Genomic DNA, 11,357 nt, shown 5'->3' on the forward strand with positions numbered 1-11,357 from the left:
ACAATAGATTTGATTGGCAATGTATGGCCACTAGAATTATTATAACTTCCAATGGAATGAAAACCCCTAACTTAAAAAAAAAAAATAGACATAAGGCTGCCTGGCTGTTTCTGAATAATAAATAGCTCATCCCCAAAGCAAGCACTTGTAAAGTTACAAAGAGGGGACTTGAAAATCTCAAGTGGTTTCTTTATAGGGGTGAGAAATTTTTCACGTGTAAAGAAAAGGGAATTTTTGCTTTAAAATTAAACTTTGAAGTTTGCAAATAAAAGCAGACCCAATTCCCAGTCCAGAAAGGGGATGCTTGGAGGTTAGTCAGCCTTTGAAAGAGCTCTGTGGGGCTGCTGACCCGTATCCCCTCGATGCACAGGGACAAGAAGGTTCAAATGGTGCTGACCCCAGGACAGACAGTCTCCCCAGCACCCCCAGCTCAGCCTTCCCCACGCCCTGTGTTTCACTCTGTGTAGGCCTGTCTGTGTCTGCTGTTCTTCCTTCCTCTTTTTTTCCGACTGTTTTTCTCTACTTCATCTCACCCATCTTCTAACTGGCAAAAATGTAACATGGAAATATGTTTGCTTTTGTTAAACTTATTAAAAATACAGAGGTTTCCCAATTTCAAATCATTCATTGATTTGAACACATTATGGTTCCCTTTGAAAATTGTGTTTGTTTTGAATTGGCATGTGGCTTTGATTTAGGTGGTTTTATTCCCTGAGAGGTCAGTGGCTCACTCACGGACAAAAAAGTAATTCTCCGTGCTCCTGACTTAGCTTAAGGAATTGTTCAGTTAAAGAAGAAGAGCCCTAGCTAGTTTGGCTCAGTGGATAGAGTGTTGGCCTGTGCACTGCAGGGTCCGGGTTTGGTTCCAGTCAAGGGCATATGCCTATTGCTGGCTCAATCCCCGGGGAGGGAGGGAGGGGATGCGTGTTCAGAAGGCAGCCAATCAATATTTCTCTCTCATCATTTATATTTCTATCTCTCTTTCCCTCTCCCTTTCTCTATGAAATGAATAAAGATGTACTACTTAAAAAAAAAAAATGGCAAAAGACATACAGGGAATACATTAATTAGTTTTGTGTCATCTCCACCTGGTGGCTGGAAATCAGAACACAAGCCCTTAATGGAACTGGAAAAAAGACTCATTTCAGTTCCTCTGCAGACACAGAATCCACAAATAATGAGGGCACACTGTGTTTCTTTAATGTCAGTGTCCCTGCTGGACTGTGAGCCACACAAGGGCAGGACCTGTGGATCTGCCTGTTCCTCAGGGTACAGGGCCTTGCCTGTAGTCTACAAGTGTACTGTAAACAAACAAATCAGCACAAGGCACTTTACACAGTTCCACTTCTAATGTCTTTCCTATTGTTATAGTTCTTTTAATATACCATAATTATATTTTACATATATTTTTCATATTTAATGTTACAGAGAAATCAGGATGAGTCATATAACTTGACTGTGTCCTGTTTTCTGTCTTCAGGCAGCAGCTGTGGCATCGCTGTGCCATTAATATGACTGTCCATATTCTCTTCTGCTGAACTGTTTCATTGTCCTATTGGATGTGTTAAGCTTTACTGCCCTTTAAAATGTCTTCAAGTGCTTACAGCTCTTTTTGAATTTGTCCAGCAGATAGGTCTTCTGGCTTTTACAGGAAGGCCCTAAAAATAATAATAATAAAATAATAAATTAAAATGTCTTCAAAATTTTTATACTGTGATACACCCATCGAAGCAAAAAGTCATTGTATGCAAAGAGAGGCCTAGTAGTGAAGATGTGAGACTTAAATTTGATATTTGCAAAGTAAATATTTGTTGTTGGAGAAATTACTATAACTCTATGTTTTTTTGCAAAGCATTAATCAAGTGCTTTAGAATACCTAAAAAAAAGGAAGATACACATAAGCACATGAAGAGGAGTTCCATTTAGTTAAAAAGATATATGTAAAAGACTGCCTGTTACTCAACAAATGGTGTGTGACCAGGAGTATCAGCATTATCTGGGAGTTTATTAGAAATGCAGAATTTTAGCCCCACCCTAGACCTACTGAGTCAGAATCTGCACTCCAAAGTGATTCATGAGTTTGAGAAGCACTAGTATATCACACGCCAAGAAATGACCTGAATAAACTTGGCAATTTTGCCAAATCCCTCAGAACAGATGAAAGAATTGTCAAAGTAATGAGAGATTACTGTATTAGGACTTTGCTGAGGCACTGTGGCATAGAGTAATTGGCAGCATTCTTTTTTGTTCTTAGTGATACAGGCATGCCTCAGAGACATTGCAGGTTTGGTTTCAGACCACCACAATGAAGTGATTCATAATCTTTTGCTAGTGGAAGGTCTTGCCTTTAATTTGCAAACAAAGCAACATCTGTGAAGCACACCAAGTACAAGAAAACAAAGTATTCCTCTGTATAAAATAATGGTCCTTCCTATAATCAATGGCATCTTAGATTTGATTAAATGCAGTACTATTAGTTCAAGACCTTTTTTGCTCTAAATTATCATGGTCAGGTGTGGAGACCAAGAAGGAGATAATGTGTCACAACTTACAGTCATTGAAGCAGCAAGCTCTCAAATCAATAATGGTTTTCAGCTTCAGCTCTAGGGCGAGCCCAGGTTAAAGCATCTATGAAGCAGAGAGAGACAAAGGGCCATTCTTTGGGGAGAAGAAAGACAATAAGCTACCTCTTCACAGGTGATCAAAGTACATGAAAGAATTACTACTATGATTGAAGATTGAAGGAGGGGTTTGAAAGGTAGAAAAGAAAAAATATGCAAAACTGCTCTTTTAGAGAGGTAAATTGTCTTTAAAATTTCCATTAAAAATGTTACAAAGAACCAATAAATGCAGGTATTCACTGCCTTCCACAACCACATCAAAATTACAACTAAAATATAGCAAAACAATCATTCAGAACCACCTGAAAACTGGCTGAATGGAAGTCCTATAACTAGAGAAGTAAAGAAGAAAACACACTGAGACTGGTAGGAGGAGTAAAGGCACTGAACAGGCTGGTCCGACACCCACATGTGCTGTTTTTTTAATCTGGAGGGAGATCATCTCTGCAGAAGCCACCCATGAGAAACAAGGGGTCCCAACCCCACACCAGACCCCCAGCCCAGGGTTCCAGAGCTGGGAAGAGAAGTCCCTATAACTACAAGCTGTAAAAACCAGCGGGAACTGTGGCGGAGTGACACAGAGGCTGCCGAAGACCCAGGTGTTCCTCTTAAAAGGCTGGGCATGAATGTACTCAGACTCGATATCTCTGAGCTCCAGTACCAGGCATCTCTGGGGGACCCAGACACATACAGGGAAGAACTGGACTATCTGGCATCAGGGCAGGGACTCAGGGGTGGCTTTCTCCCAGATAGGGGTGCTCACAGGGGTCATTGTTCCTGCACTGGGACCTCCCCTGTTTCAGGGCTGACTGACAGCCATATCTGAGTTTCTGTCAACCTGAAGCACACTGTTTGCTCCACCCTGGTGATTCCCTGATACCCTGCCCCATCCAATTTGCAGCCCCATCCAAGCTGTTTGCCCCATCCAAGCAGCTTTTCCATATGAATGGCTCAGGCTTTGGAATTTGCTGAAATCTCTCAAACAAGCTGTAGCTGGTAACAGTGTGTCCCAAACCTATCAATAATAGGCCTAAGACCCAGCACTAGCAGCAGTTCAAGTTGCTTCACAGCTGGGCCTCACTTCCTGTACAGCAGCTCTCCCACTATAGTCACAGCTGATCCTCACAGCCAATTGGCCTGGAGGTCAAGTCCTCCCAGAGATTTCAATAGCAATCAAGGCTCAACTACAAGACTGCACACAGCCCACACAGGGGTGCACCTAGAGTGCCCAGCTCAGGTGACTGGGGAGGCTGAACCACTGGGCCCTACAGGATACCTACTACACAAGGCCACTCTACCAATTCCAGGAGACATCATAGCTCTACCTAATACATAGAAACAAACACAGGGAAGCAGCCAAATTGCAGAGACAAACAGGTCACAAATGAAAGAAAGGGAAGTAAGTAAACTATTGGGTACAGAGTTGACAACCATGGTTATAAGGTTACTCAAGGATCTTGATGAGAATGTCAATGACATGAAAAAAGACCAGTTAGAAGTTAAGCATACACTAACTGAAATAAAGAACAATTTACAGGTATTCAGCAGTAGAGTAGAGGATTCCGAGAATCAAATCAATGATTTGGAATATGAAGAAGCAAAAAAAAACCCCAATTAGAACAGCAAATAGAGGGAGAACCAAGATGACATAGGTAAACACCTGTACTCACTGCCTCCCACAACCATATCAAAATTACAACTAAAATATAGAACAACTATCATCCAGAACCACTGGAAAGCTGGCTGAATGGAAGTACTACAACTAGAGAAGTAAAGAAGAAACCACACTGACACTGGTAGGAGGTGTGGAGTCACAGAACGGTGGTCTGGTCTGGCACCCAGGTGTGCTGCTTTTTTAATTGGGAGGGAGATCACCTCTGCAGAGGCTGCCAGGATGAGCGAGGGGTCCCATCCCCACACCAGACCCCCAGTCCAGGGTTCCAGAGCTGGGGAAAGAAGTCCCTATGGGCAGTAAGAACTACGGACTATGAAAACCAGTGTGGATTGGGGCTGAGTGACACACAGGCTGCTGGATACCTAGCTGCTCCTCTTAAAAGGCCAGCACCACAAACTGAATTTACAAGTTCCCACTTCCTCTGAACTCCAGTGCCAAGCGAGGCTCTGGGGGACCCAGACACATATGGGGAGAAAATGGACTGTCTGGAATCAGGGCAGGAACTCGGGAGTGGCTTTCTTCCAGACGGAGGTGCTCGCAGTGGTCATTGTTCCCATGCTGAAACCTCCCTGGTGCAGGGCTGACTGGCAGCCATTTCTGTTTATTCTGCCCTGGTAATTCCCTGAGACCCCACCCCACCCAATTTACAACCCCACCCAAGCTGTGCACAGCGGCTTTTAAGCATATGAATGGTCTGTCCTTTCTCAGGCTACAAATCTGTCCAACAAGCTGCAGTTGGGTCAGGGAGCCCCAAACCTATCAATAAAAAGCCCAAGACCCAGCACCAGCACCAGCCTGCCTTGCTTCACTGCTGGGCCTCATCTGGGCACTTCCAAACCCCATACAAAGAAGAGGAATCTGCAGATCTCTCTGTAGCTTTTGCTGGATAGTCCCAGGTAGTGGCTGACTTTGCACCTCCCTGGAAACCCAAGAGCCAGTGTACCCAGTGGTCAGTATGAGACCATAGCAGATTACAACTCTACACATCCATAGCAACACACTCAAGGGGCAGACTCAGTGAGCACCAAAGCCCCACTGAAGCAAGTCCTGCCCCGTAAGAGTGTCTCCAGCACAGTAGTTCTTCCATTATAGACAAAGCGGGTCCTCACAGCCAATTGGCCTGGAGGTCAATTCCTCCCAGTGATACCAACAGCAATCAAGGCTTACCTAAAACAAGACTGTGCACACAGCCCACAAAGAGGTACACCAAGAGTGTCCACCTCAGGTGATTGGCGAGGCTGAGCCACTGGGCCCTATAGGACACTTACCACACAAGGCCACTCTATCAACACAGGGAAGCAGCCAAAATGTGGAGGCAAAGAAATATGTCACGAATGAAAGAAGTGGAGGAAAGCAAACTAATGGATATAGAGCTCAAAACCACAGTAATAAGGTTACCCAAGAATCTTCTAGAAACCTCCAAGGAACTTAGTGAGACCTTCAAGGATCTTCATGAGAATGCAAAAAAAATGGAAAAGGACCAGTCAGAAATTAAGCATACACTGACTGAAATAAAGGATAATATACAGAGATCCAACAGCAGACTAGAGGATCCCAAGAATCAAGTCAAAGATTTGAAATACGAGGAAGCAAACAACACCCAACCGGAAGAGCAAAAAGAAAAAAGAATCCAAAAATATGAAGATAGTGTAAGGAGCCTCTGGGACAACTTCAAATGTACCAACATCTGAATTATGGGGGTGCCAGAAGAAGAGAGAGAGCAAGATATTGAAAACATATTTGAAGAAATAATGACAGAAAAGTTCCCCTACCTGATGAAAGCAACAGACTTACAAGTCCAGGAAACACAGAGAACCCCAAACAAGAGGAATCCAAAGAGGACCACACCAAGACTCATCATAATTAAAATGCCAAGCACAAAAGACAAAGAGAGAATCTTAAAATCAGCAAGAGAAAAAGAGTTAGTTACCTACAAGGGAGTACCCATACGACTGTCAGCTGATTTCTCAACAGAAACTATGCAGACCAGAAGGGAGTGGCAAGAAATATTCAAAGTGATGAATAGCAAGAACTTACAACCAAGATTACTCTACCCAGCAAAGCTATCATGTAGAATTAAAGGAGAGATAAAGAGCTTCACAGACAAGAAAAAGCTAAAGGAGTTCATCACCACCAAACCAGTATTATATGAAATGCTGAAAGGTATCCTTTAAGAAGAGGAAGAAGAAGAAAAAGGTAAACATACAAATTATGAACAACAAATACGCATCAACAAGTGAATCTAAGAATCAAGTGAATAAATAATCTGATGAACAAAATGAACTGGTGATTATAATAGAATCAGGGACATAGAAAGGGAATGGCAGTTAACCTGGAGGTCAAATCACCCCCGGTATTGCTGACAACAATCAAGGCTTACCTACAACAAGACTGCGCACAAAGACCACAAGGGGGTGCACCAAGAAAGCATAAAAAATGCGGAGACAACGAAACAGGACAAAACTGTCAATGGAGGATATTGAGTTCAGAACCACACTTTTAAGATCTCTTAAGAACTGTCTAGAAGCCGCCGATAAATGTAGTGAGATCCTCAAGAAATCTAATGAGACCCTCGATGTTATGATAAAGAACCAACTAGAAATTAAGCATACACGGACTGAAATAACAAATAGTATACAGACTCCCAACAGCAGACCAGAGGAGCGCAAGAATCAAGGCAAAGATTTGAAATGTGAAGAAGCAAAAAACACCCAACCAGAAAAGCAAAATGAAAAAAGAATCCGAAAATACGAAGATGGTGTAAGGAGCCTCTGGGACAACTTCAAGCGTACCAACATCAGAATTATAGGGGTGCCAGAAGATGAGAGACAGCAAGATATTGAAAACCTATTTGAAGAAATAATGACAGAAAACTTCCCCCACCTGGTGAAAGAAATAGACTTACAGGTCCAGGAAGCACAGAGAACCCCAAACAAAAGGAATCCAAAGAGGAGCACACCAAGACACATCATCATTAAAATGCCAAGAGCAAAAGACAAAGAGAGAACCTTAAAAGCAGCAAGAGAAAGAAACTCAGTTACCTACAAGGGAGTACCCATACGACTGTCAGCTGATTTCTCAACAGAAACTTTGCAGGCCAGAAGGGAATGGCAAGAAATATTCGAAGTGATGAATACCAAGAACCTACAACCAAGATTACTTTATCCAGCAAAGCTATCATTCAGAATTGAAGGTCAGATAAAGAGCTTCACAGATAAGGAAAAGCTAAAGGAGTTCATCACCACCAAACCAGTATTATATGAAATGCTGAAAGGTATCCTTTAAGAAGAGGAAGAAGAAGAAAAAGGTAAAGATACAAATTATGAACAACAAACATACATCTATCAACAAGTGAATCTAAGAATCAAGTGAATAAATAATCTGGTGATCATAAATGAATCAGGGACATAGAAAGGGAATGGACTGATTATTCTTGGGGGGGAAAGGGGTGTGGGAGATGCGGGAAGAGACTGGACAAAAATCGTGCACCTATGGATGATGACAGTTGGTGGGGAGTGAGGGTGGAGGGTGGGGTGGGAACTGGGAGGAGGGGAGTTATGGGGGGAAAAAAGAGGAACAAATGTAATAATCTGAACAATAAAGATTTAATTTTTAAAAAAGTTTTAAAAAAGTTCTTACAATTCAATAATAAAAGTAAACAATTCAATTTTTAAATGGTCAAAAAAGATCTTGTATTAAATGTTCTTACCAAAATAAAATAAAATGAGCAAGAGGATCCGCATAGGTATTTCACCAAAGAAGATATACACATGGCCAATAAGAACATGGAAATCATTAGCCATCAGGGAAATGCAAATTAAAACCACAGTGAGGTACCACTTCACATCCACTAGGATGCCTAGAATAAAAAATACAAAGAATAATAACAAATGTGGGCAAGGATATAGACAAAATGGAATCCTCATACCCTGCTGGTGGGAATGTAAAGCAGTGCAGCAACTTTGGAAAACAATCTGGCAATCCTCAAAAATTTAAACATAGTTACCATTTGACCAAGCATTCTATTCCTAAGCATATATCCAAGAGAAATAAAAGCATATGTTCACACAAAAACAACAAATGTTCATGGCAGCATTATTTTTTCATTTATCAATTTTATTTTTTTATATTTTGTCCTTACACCATTTTTTCCCCCTTCACCTGATTTAATAGCTGTAAAACACCAACGAGGAGGGGCTTCGGTTTTGCTGGCTCTACTTTAAAACATCATGGCTTTCTGTTCTGTTTCATATGAGAGGAAAGGGGCGGCAGAGGGCCCAGCCCACGGGAGTGACTTTGGTTAAGCCCCTGATCTTGCTGCATAGACGAAGCTGGGGTTCGAGAAGACACCGAGGCACAGGTGCGAAGTTCCTGGCTGGTCCCACCCAAGCCGGACAATGTGCTACCTCACTCCACCACCAGGAGGCAACTGTTCCATCTGGCTTTTCTTCTTTTGGGGTTGCTGGCGGGATGGGGGGGGGGGGGGGGACAAGAAAAGGGATGTAGTGTGGGATCGCGGTAGGTGAAGCGAGACCTAGGCCTGGAAAGCTTCCTCTCTTTCTGCGGGGGGGTCCGATGCGTGAGGATTTCTCCCTGACTTAAGACTGGGAGAGGGAAAGTTATAGGGCCGGGCAGCAGTTAAAGTTGTCTCGTCTGCAAGGGAACCTCTTCCTTCAGAGGACGAGCTTTTAGGAAACGCTGCCTTCCCCGGTATGCGCATTACCCGGTCTGGGTCAGACTCCAGAATTTAACTGCGGTGGATCTGAGAGAGGCAGCCAAGCTGGTTTAACTACATAGATAGGGATGGCTCCGAACTCCCTCTTTCAGCCCCCGAAAGGATGGGCTGGAATTCTAGAAATTCCCAGAGGGAATACCAAAGTGAAAGGGAAAGGAAGTTATAAAACTAGATTGTCTTTCCCGATCTCCCTTCCCCACTCCTCGTCGGGGCGCCCCCTGCAGGCAGCCATCTCAGCACGCCTTCAGCACTTGCTGCAGAAGCGAGGCGCACGTCGTGGGCTGTCTCCCAAGGCACCAGGGTGGGCGAAACGAGCTGGGCTCGACCTTCCGCGCCTCCAGGATAAGGCAGTGCATGAGATAGCCACGGCGCGGGAGGGCCACGTCGCTGTTGGCTGAAAGGGCGAGGGCTACGCCCTCCATCTTACCCTGGATCCTCCATGTTGGGGCAGAGGCCATGTGCTCAGAAAAGTGCCTTCTTCCCGAGCCCAGGCCCCTGCTGGCCACGCCCAGGATTTCTTTGAACTAACCAATGACAAGCAAGGGATGTGCGTGCCATAGAGATGACCACATCCTGTGTAACAAGACCCGACTTGCGCCCGGCCAATCGGCAGGGCCACAGCCAGCTCCCCTCCCCTCACTATTAAAGCCCTGATTTTCACACGGGTCTCACTCGGTTTCCGGTCGCTGCGTCGACTGGAGGCCCGGGTCGGGTTAGCTAACTCAATAAAGGACCTTCTGCTTTTGCATCGGACTGACTCCCTGGCATGGTTTCTTGGGGATCTTGAATTCTGGGCATAACATTGGCCAGCAGTCCCATGGGAAGGAAGTCATTGGCGCTGTCGCCCACGTAGAAAAGGCACTCGAAGTGCGCGCCGTCTTGGACCCGCACGCGCAGGGAGTCGCTGAGCACCTTGTGCTTGCACATGTTGGTGGGGCACCGCGCGCAGCTGTGCGTGTGGAAGGACCGCAGCGCCAGCAGCCCCCCTGCGTTGGGCCCTGACAGGTTGCTGAGGATGCGGCGGAACAGGCCCAGGTGGCCGGTGGCGCTCAGAGCTCTCTACGACGAAGGTATTGGCAACCGAAATGCGAATCACCTCGAAGCCAGCTCCCTGCTTGGCCACACACTGCAGCAGGTCGCCCATGCCCCGGGACAGGGCGATGGCCTCACAGACGGCACGCAGGTCCCGCTGGCGCACGCCCTGATCATCCAGGTACTTGAAGACCCACTGCATGTACTCGTTGTAGAAGCCCTCGCGGTAGGTGGCATGCAGGCCGCTGGCCCCACGCTGTTTTCGTCCAGGATAGTTTCGTCCAAATCAAAGGTCAGTAGGTAGCGGGGCGCCCCTGCACAGCTATCCCGCCGTCCTGGGAGCAGGGGAAGAAGAGGAGGAAGCAAGCGAGGGCAGGCGCGGCAGGCGCTGATCCGGGAGAGGCTGGTTAGCAGGCCTCGGCCAGAGGCGCTGGCACATCCAAGACCCTAGCCTAGACAGACATGGAGGCCAGCAACCGGAAAACACCCACTCTTGGCTGGTACACCACCCGGAGCACTGCCTGTAGGGACTGTTGGTCTCTAGCCATCGTCCAGAGCTCCTCTAGAGCAGCGGTTGCCAACAGGTGGTCCGTGGACCACTGGTGGTCGGTGAGATCCGAAAGGTTGGCGACCACTGCTCTAGAGCAGTTTTGTCTTGAATTATCAAATCATTTTGTGTCACCCAAAAGAGTTCCTCAAATAAAAGGGGCACAGGATCTCTGAGCTTCTCCAGCAGGCTCGGTTGCAGGCTCCTCCCTGGCCGGTACCTGGCCAGAGCTTGTGCAGGAGGCCACCAGTTGACATGTTTCTCTCACATCAATGTTTCTCTCACATGGATATTTCTCTGTCTTTCCATCTCTCTTCCACTCTCCTGCAGAGCTGTGGTGGCAGAAATCTGTCCCTGCTGAGTTTGAAGTGCAGAGAGTGGAGAGATGTGGGGAGCAGATATAGGGTTAAGCCTCAGACTGACCTATTGGCAAAGTCACAAACAAGTCCCAGCTTAGAGGGCACAATCCTCAGCATAATTAGGCTTGACCTTATAACTCTCCCTAGATATTGTCTGGGAAGCTGATGGGCTGAGGGAGGTGCAGGAAGTGGCCAAAACAAGTGAAACTCACAAGAACAGTGTAACTATGGTCAAAACAAGTGAAACTCACAAGAACAGTGTAACTATGGTCAAAACAAGTGAAACTCACAAGAACAGTGTAACTATGGTAACCACTACCTTGTTTACCTCTGACTATAAAATGAAGGCTCAGCTTGCCTCTGCATCTCTCTCTGTGGCCTCAGCCAG

The 11,357-nt window shown here is 45.5% G+C and overlaps 1 long non-coding RNA gene and 2 pseudogenes across 1 annotated transcript; 1 reads left to right on the plus strand and 2 right to left on the minus strand.

Moving 5' to 3' along the window:
* Positions 1-1,351: 1,351 nt before the first annotated feature.
* LOC118677559 lies at positions 1,352-2,595 on the minus strand. Its single transcript, XR_004974418.1, has 2 exons — positions 2,553-2,595; positions 1,352-1,658 (listed from the first exon to the last, which is right to left on the minus strand). It is a non-coding gene; the product is annotated as an uncharacterized LOC118677559 (long non-coding RNA).
* On the plus strand, positions 1,595-1,661 carry LOC118677921 (annotated as a pseudogene).
* A 6,214-nt stretch (positions 2,596-8,809) lies between the features above and the next one.
* LOC118677000 lies at positions 8,810-11,152 on the minus strand (annotated as a pseudogene).
* Between the last annotated feature and the right edge of the window lie 205 nt (positions 11,153-11,357).

Source organism: Myotis myotis, unplaced genomic scaffold, assembly GCF_014108235.1.
Source record: "Myotis myotis isolate mMyoMyo1 unplaced genomic scaffold, mMyoMyo1.p scaffold_m19_p_2, whole genome shotgun sequence".
Classification (NCBI taxonomy): Eukaryota; Metazoa; Chordata; class Mammalia; order Chiroptera; family Vespertilionidae; genus Myotis; species Myotis myotis.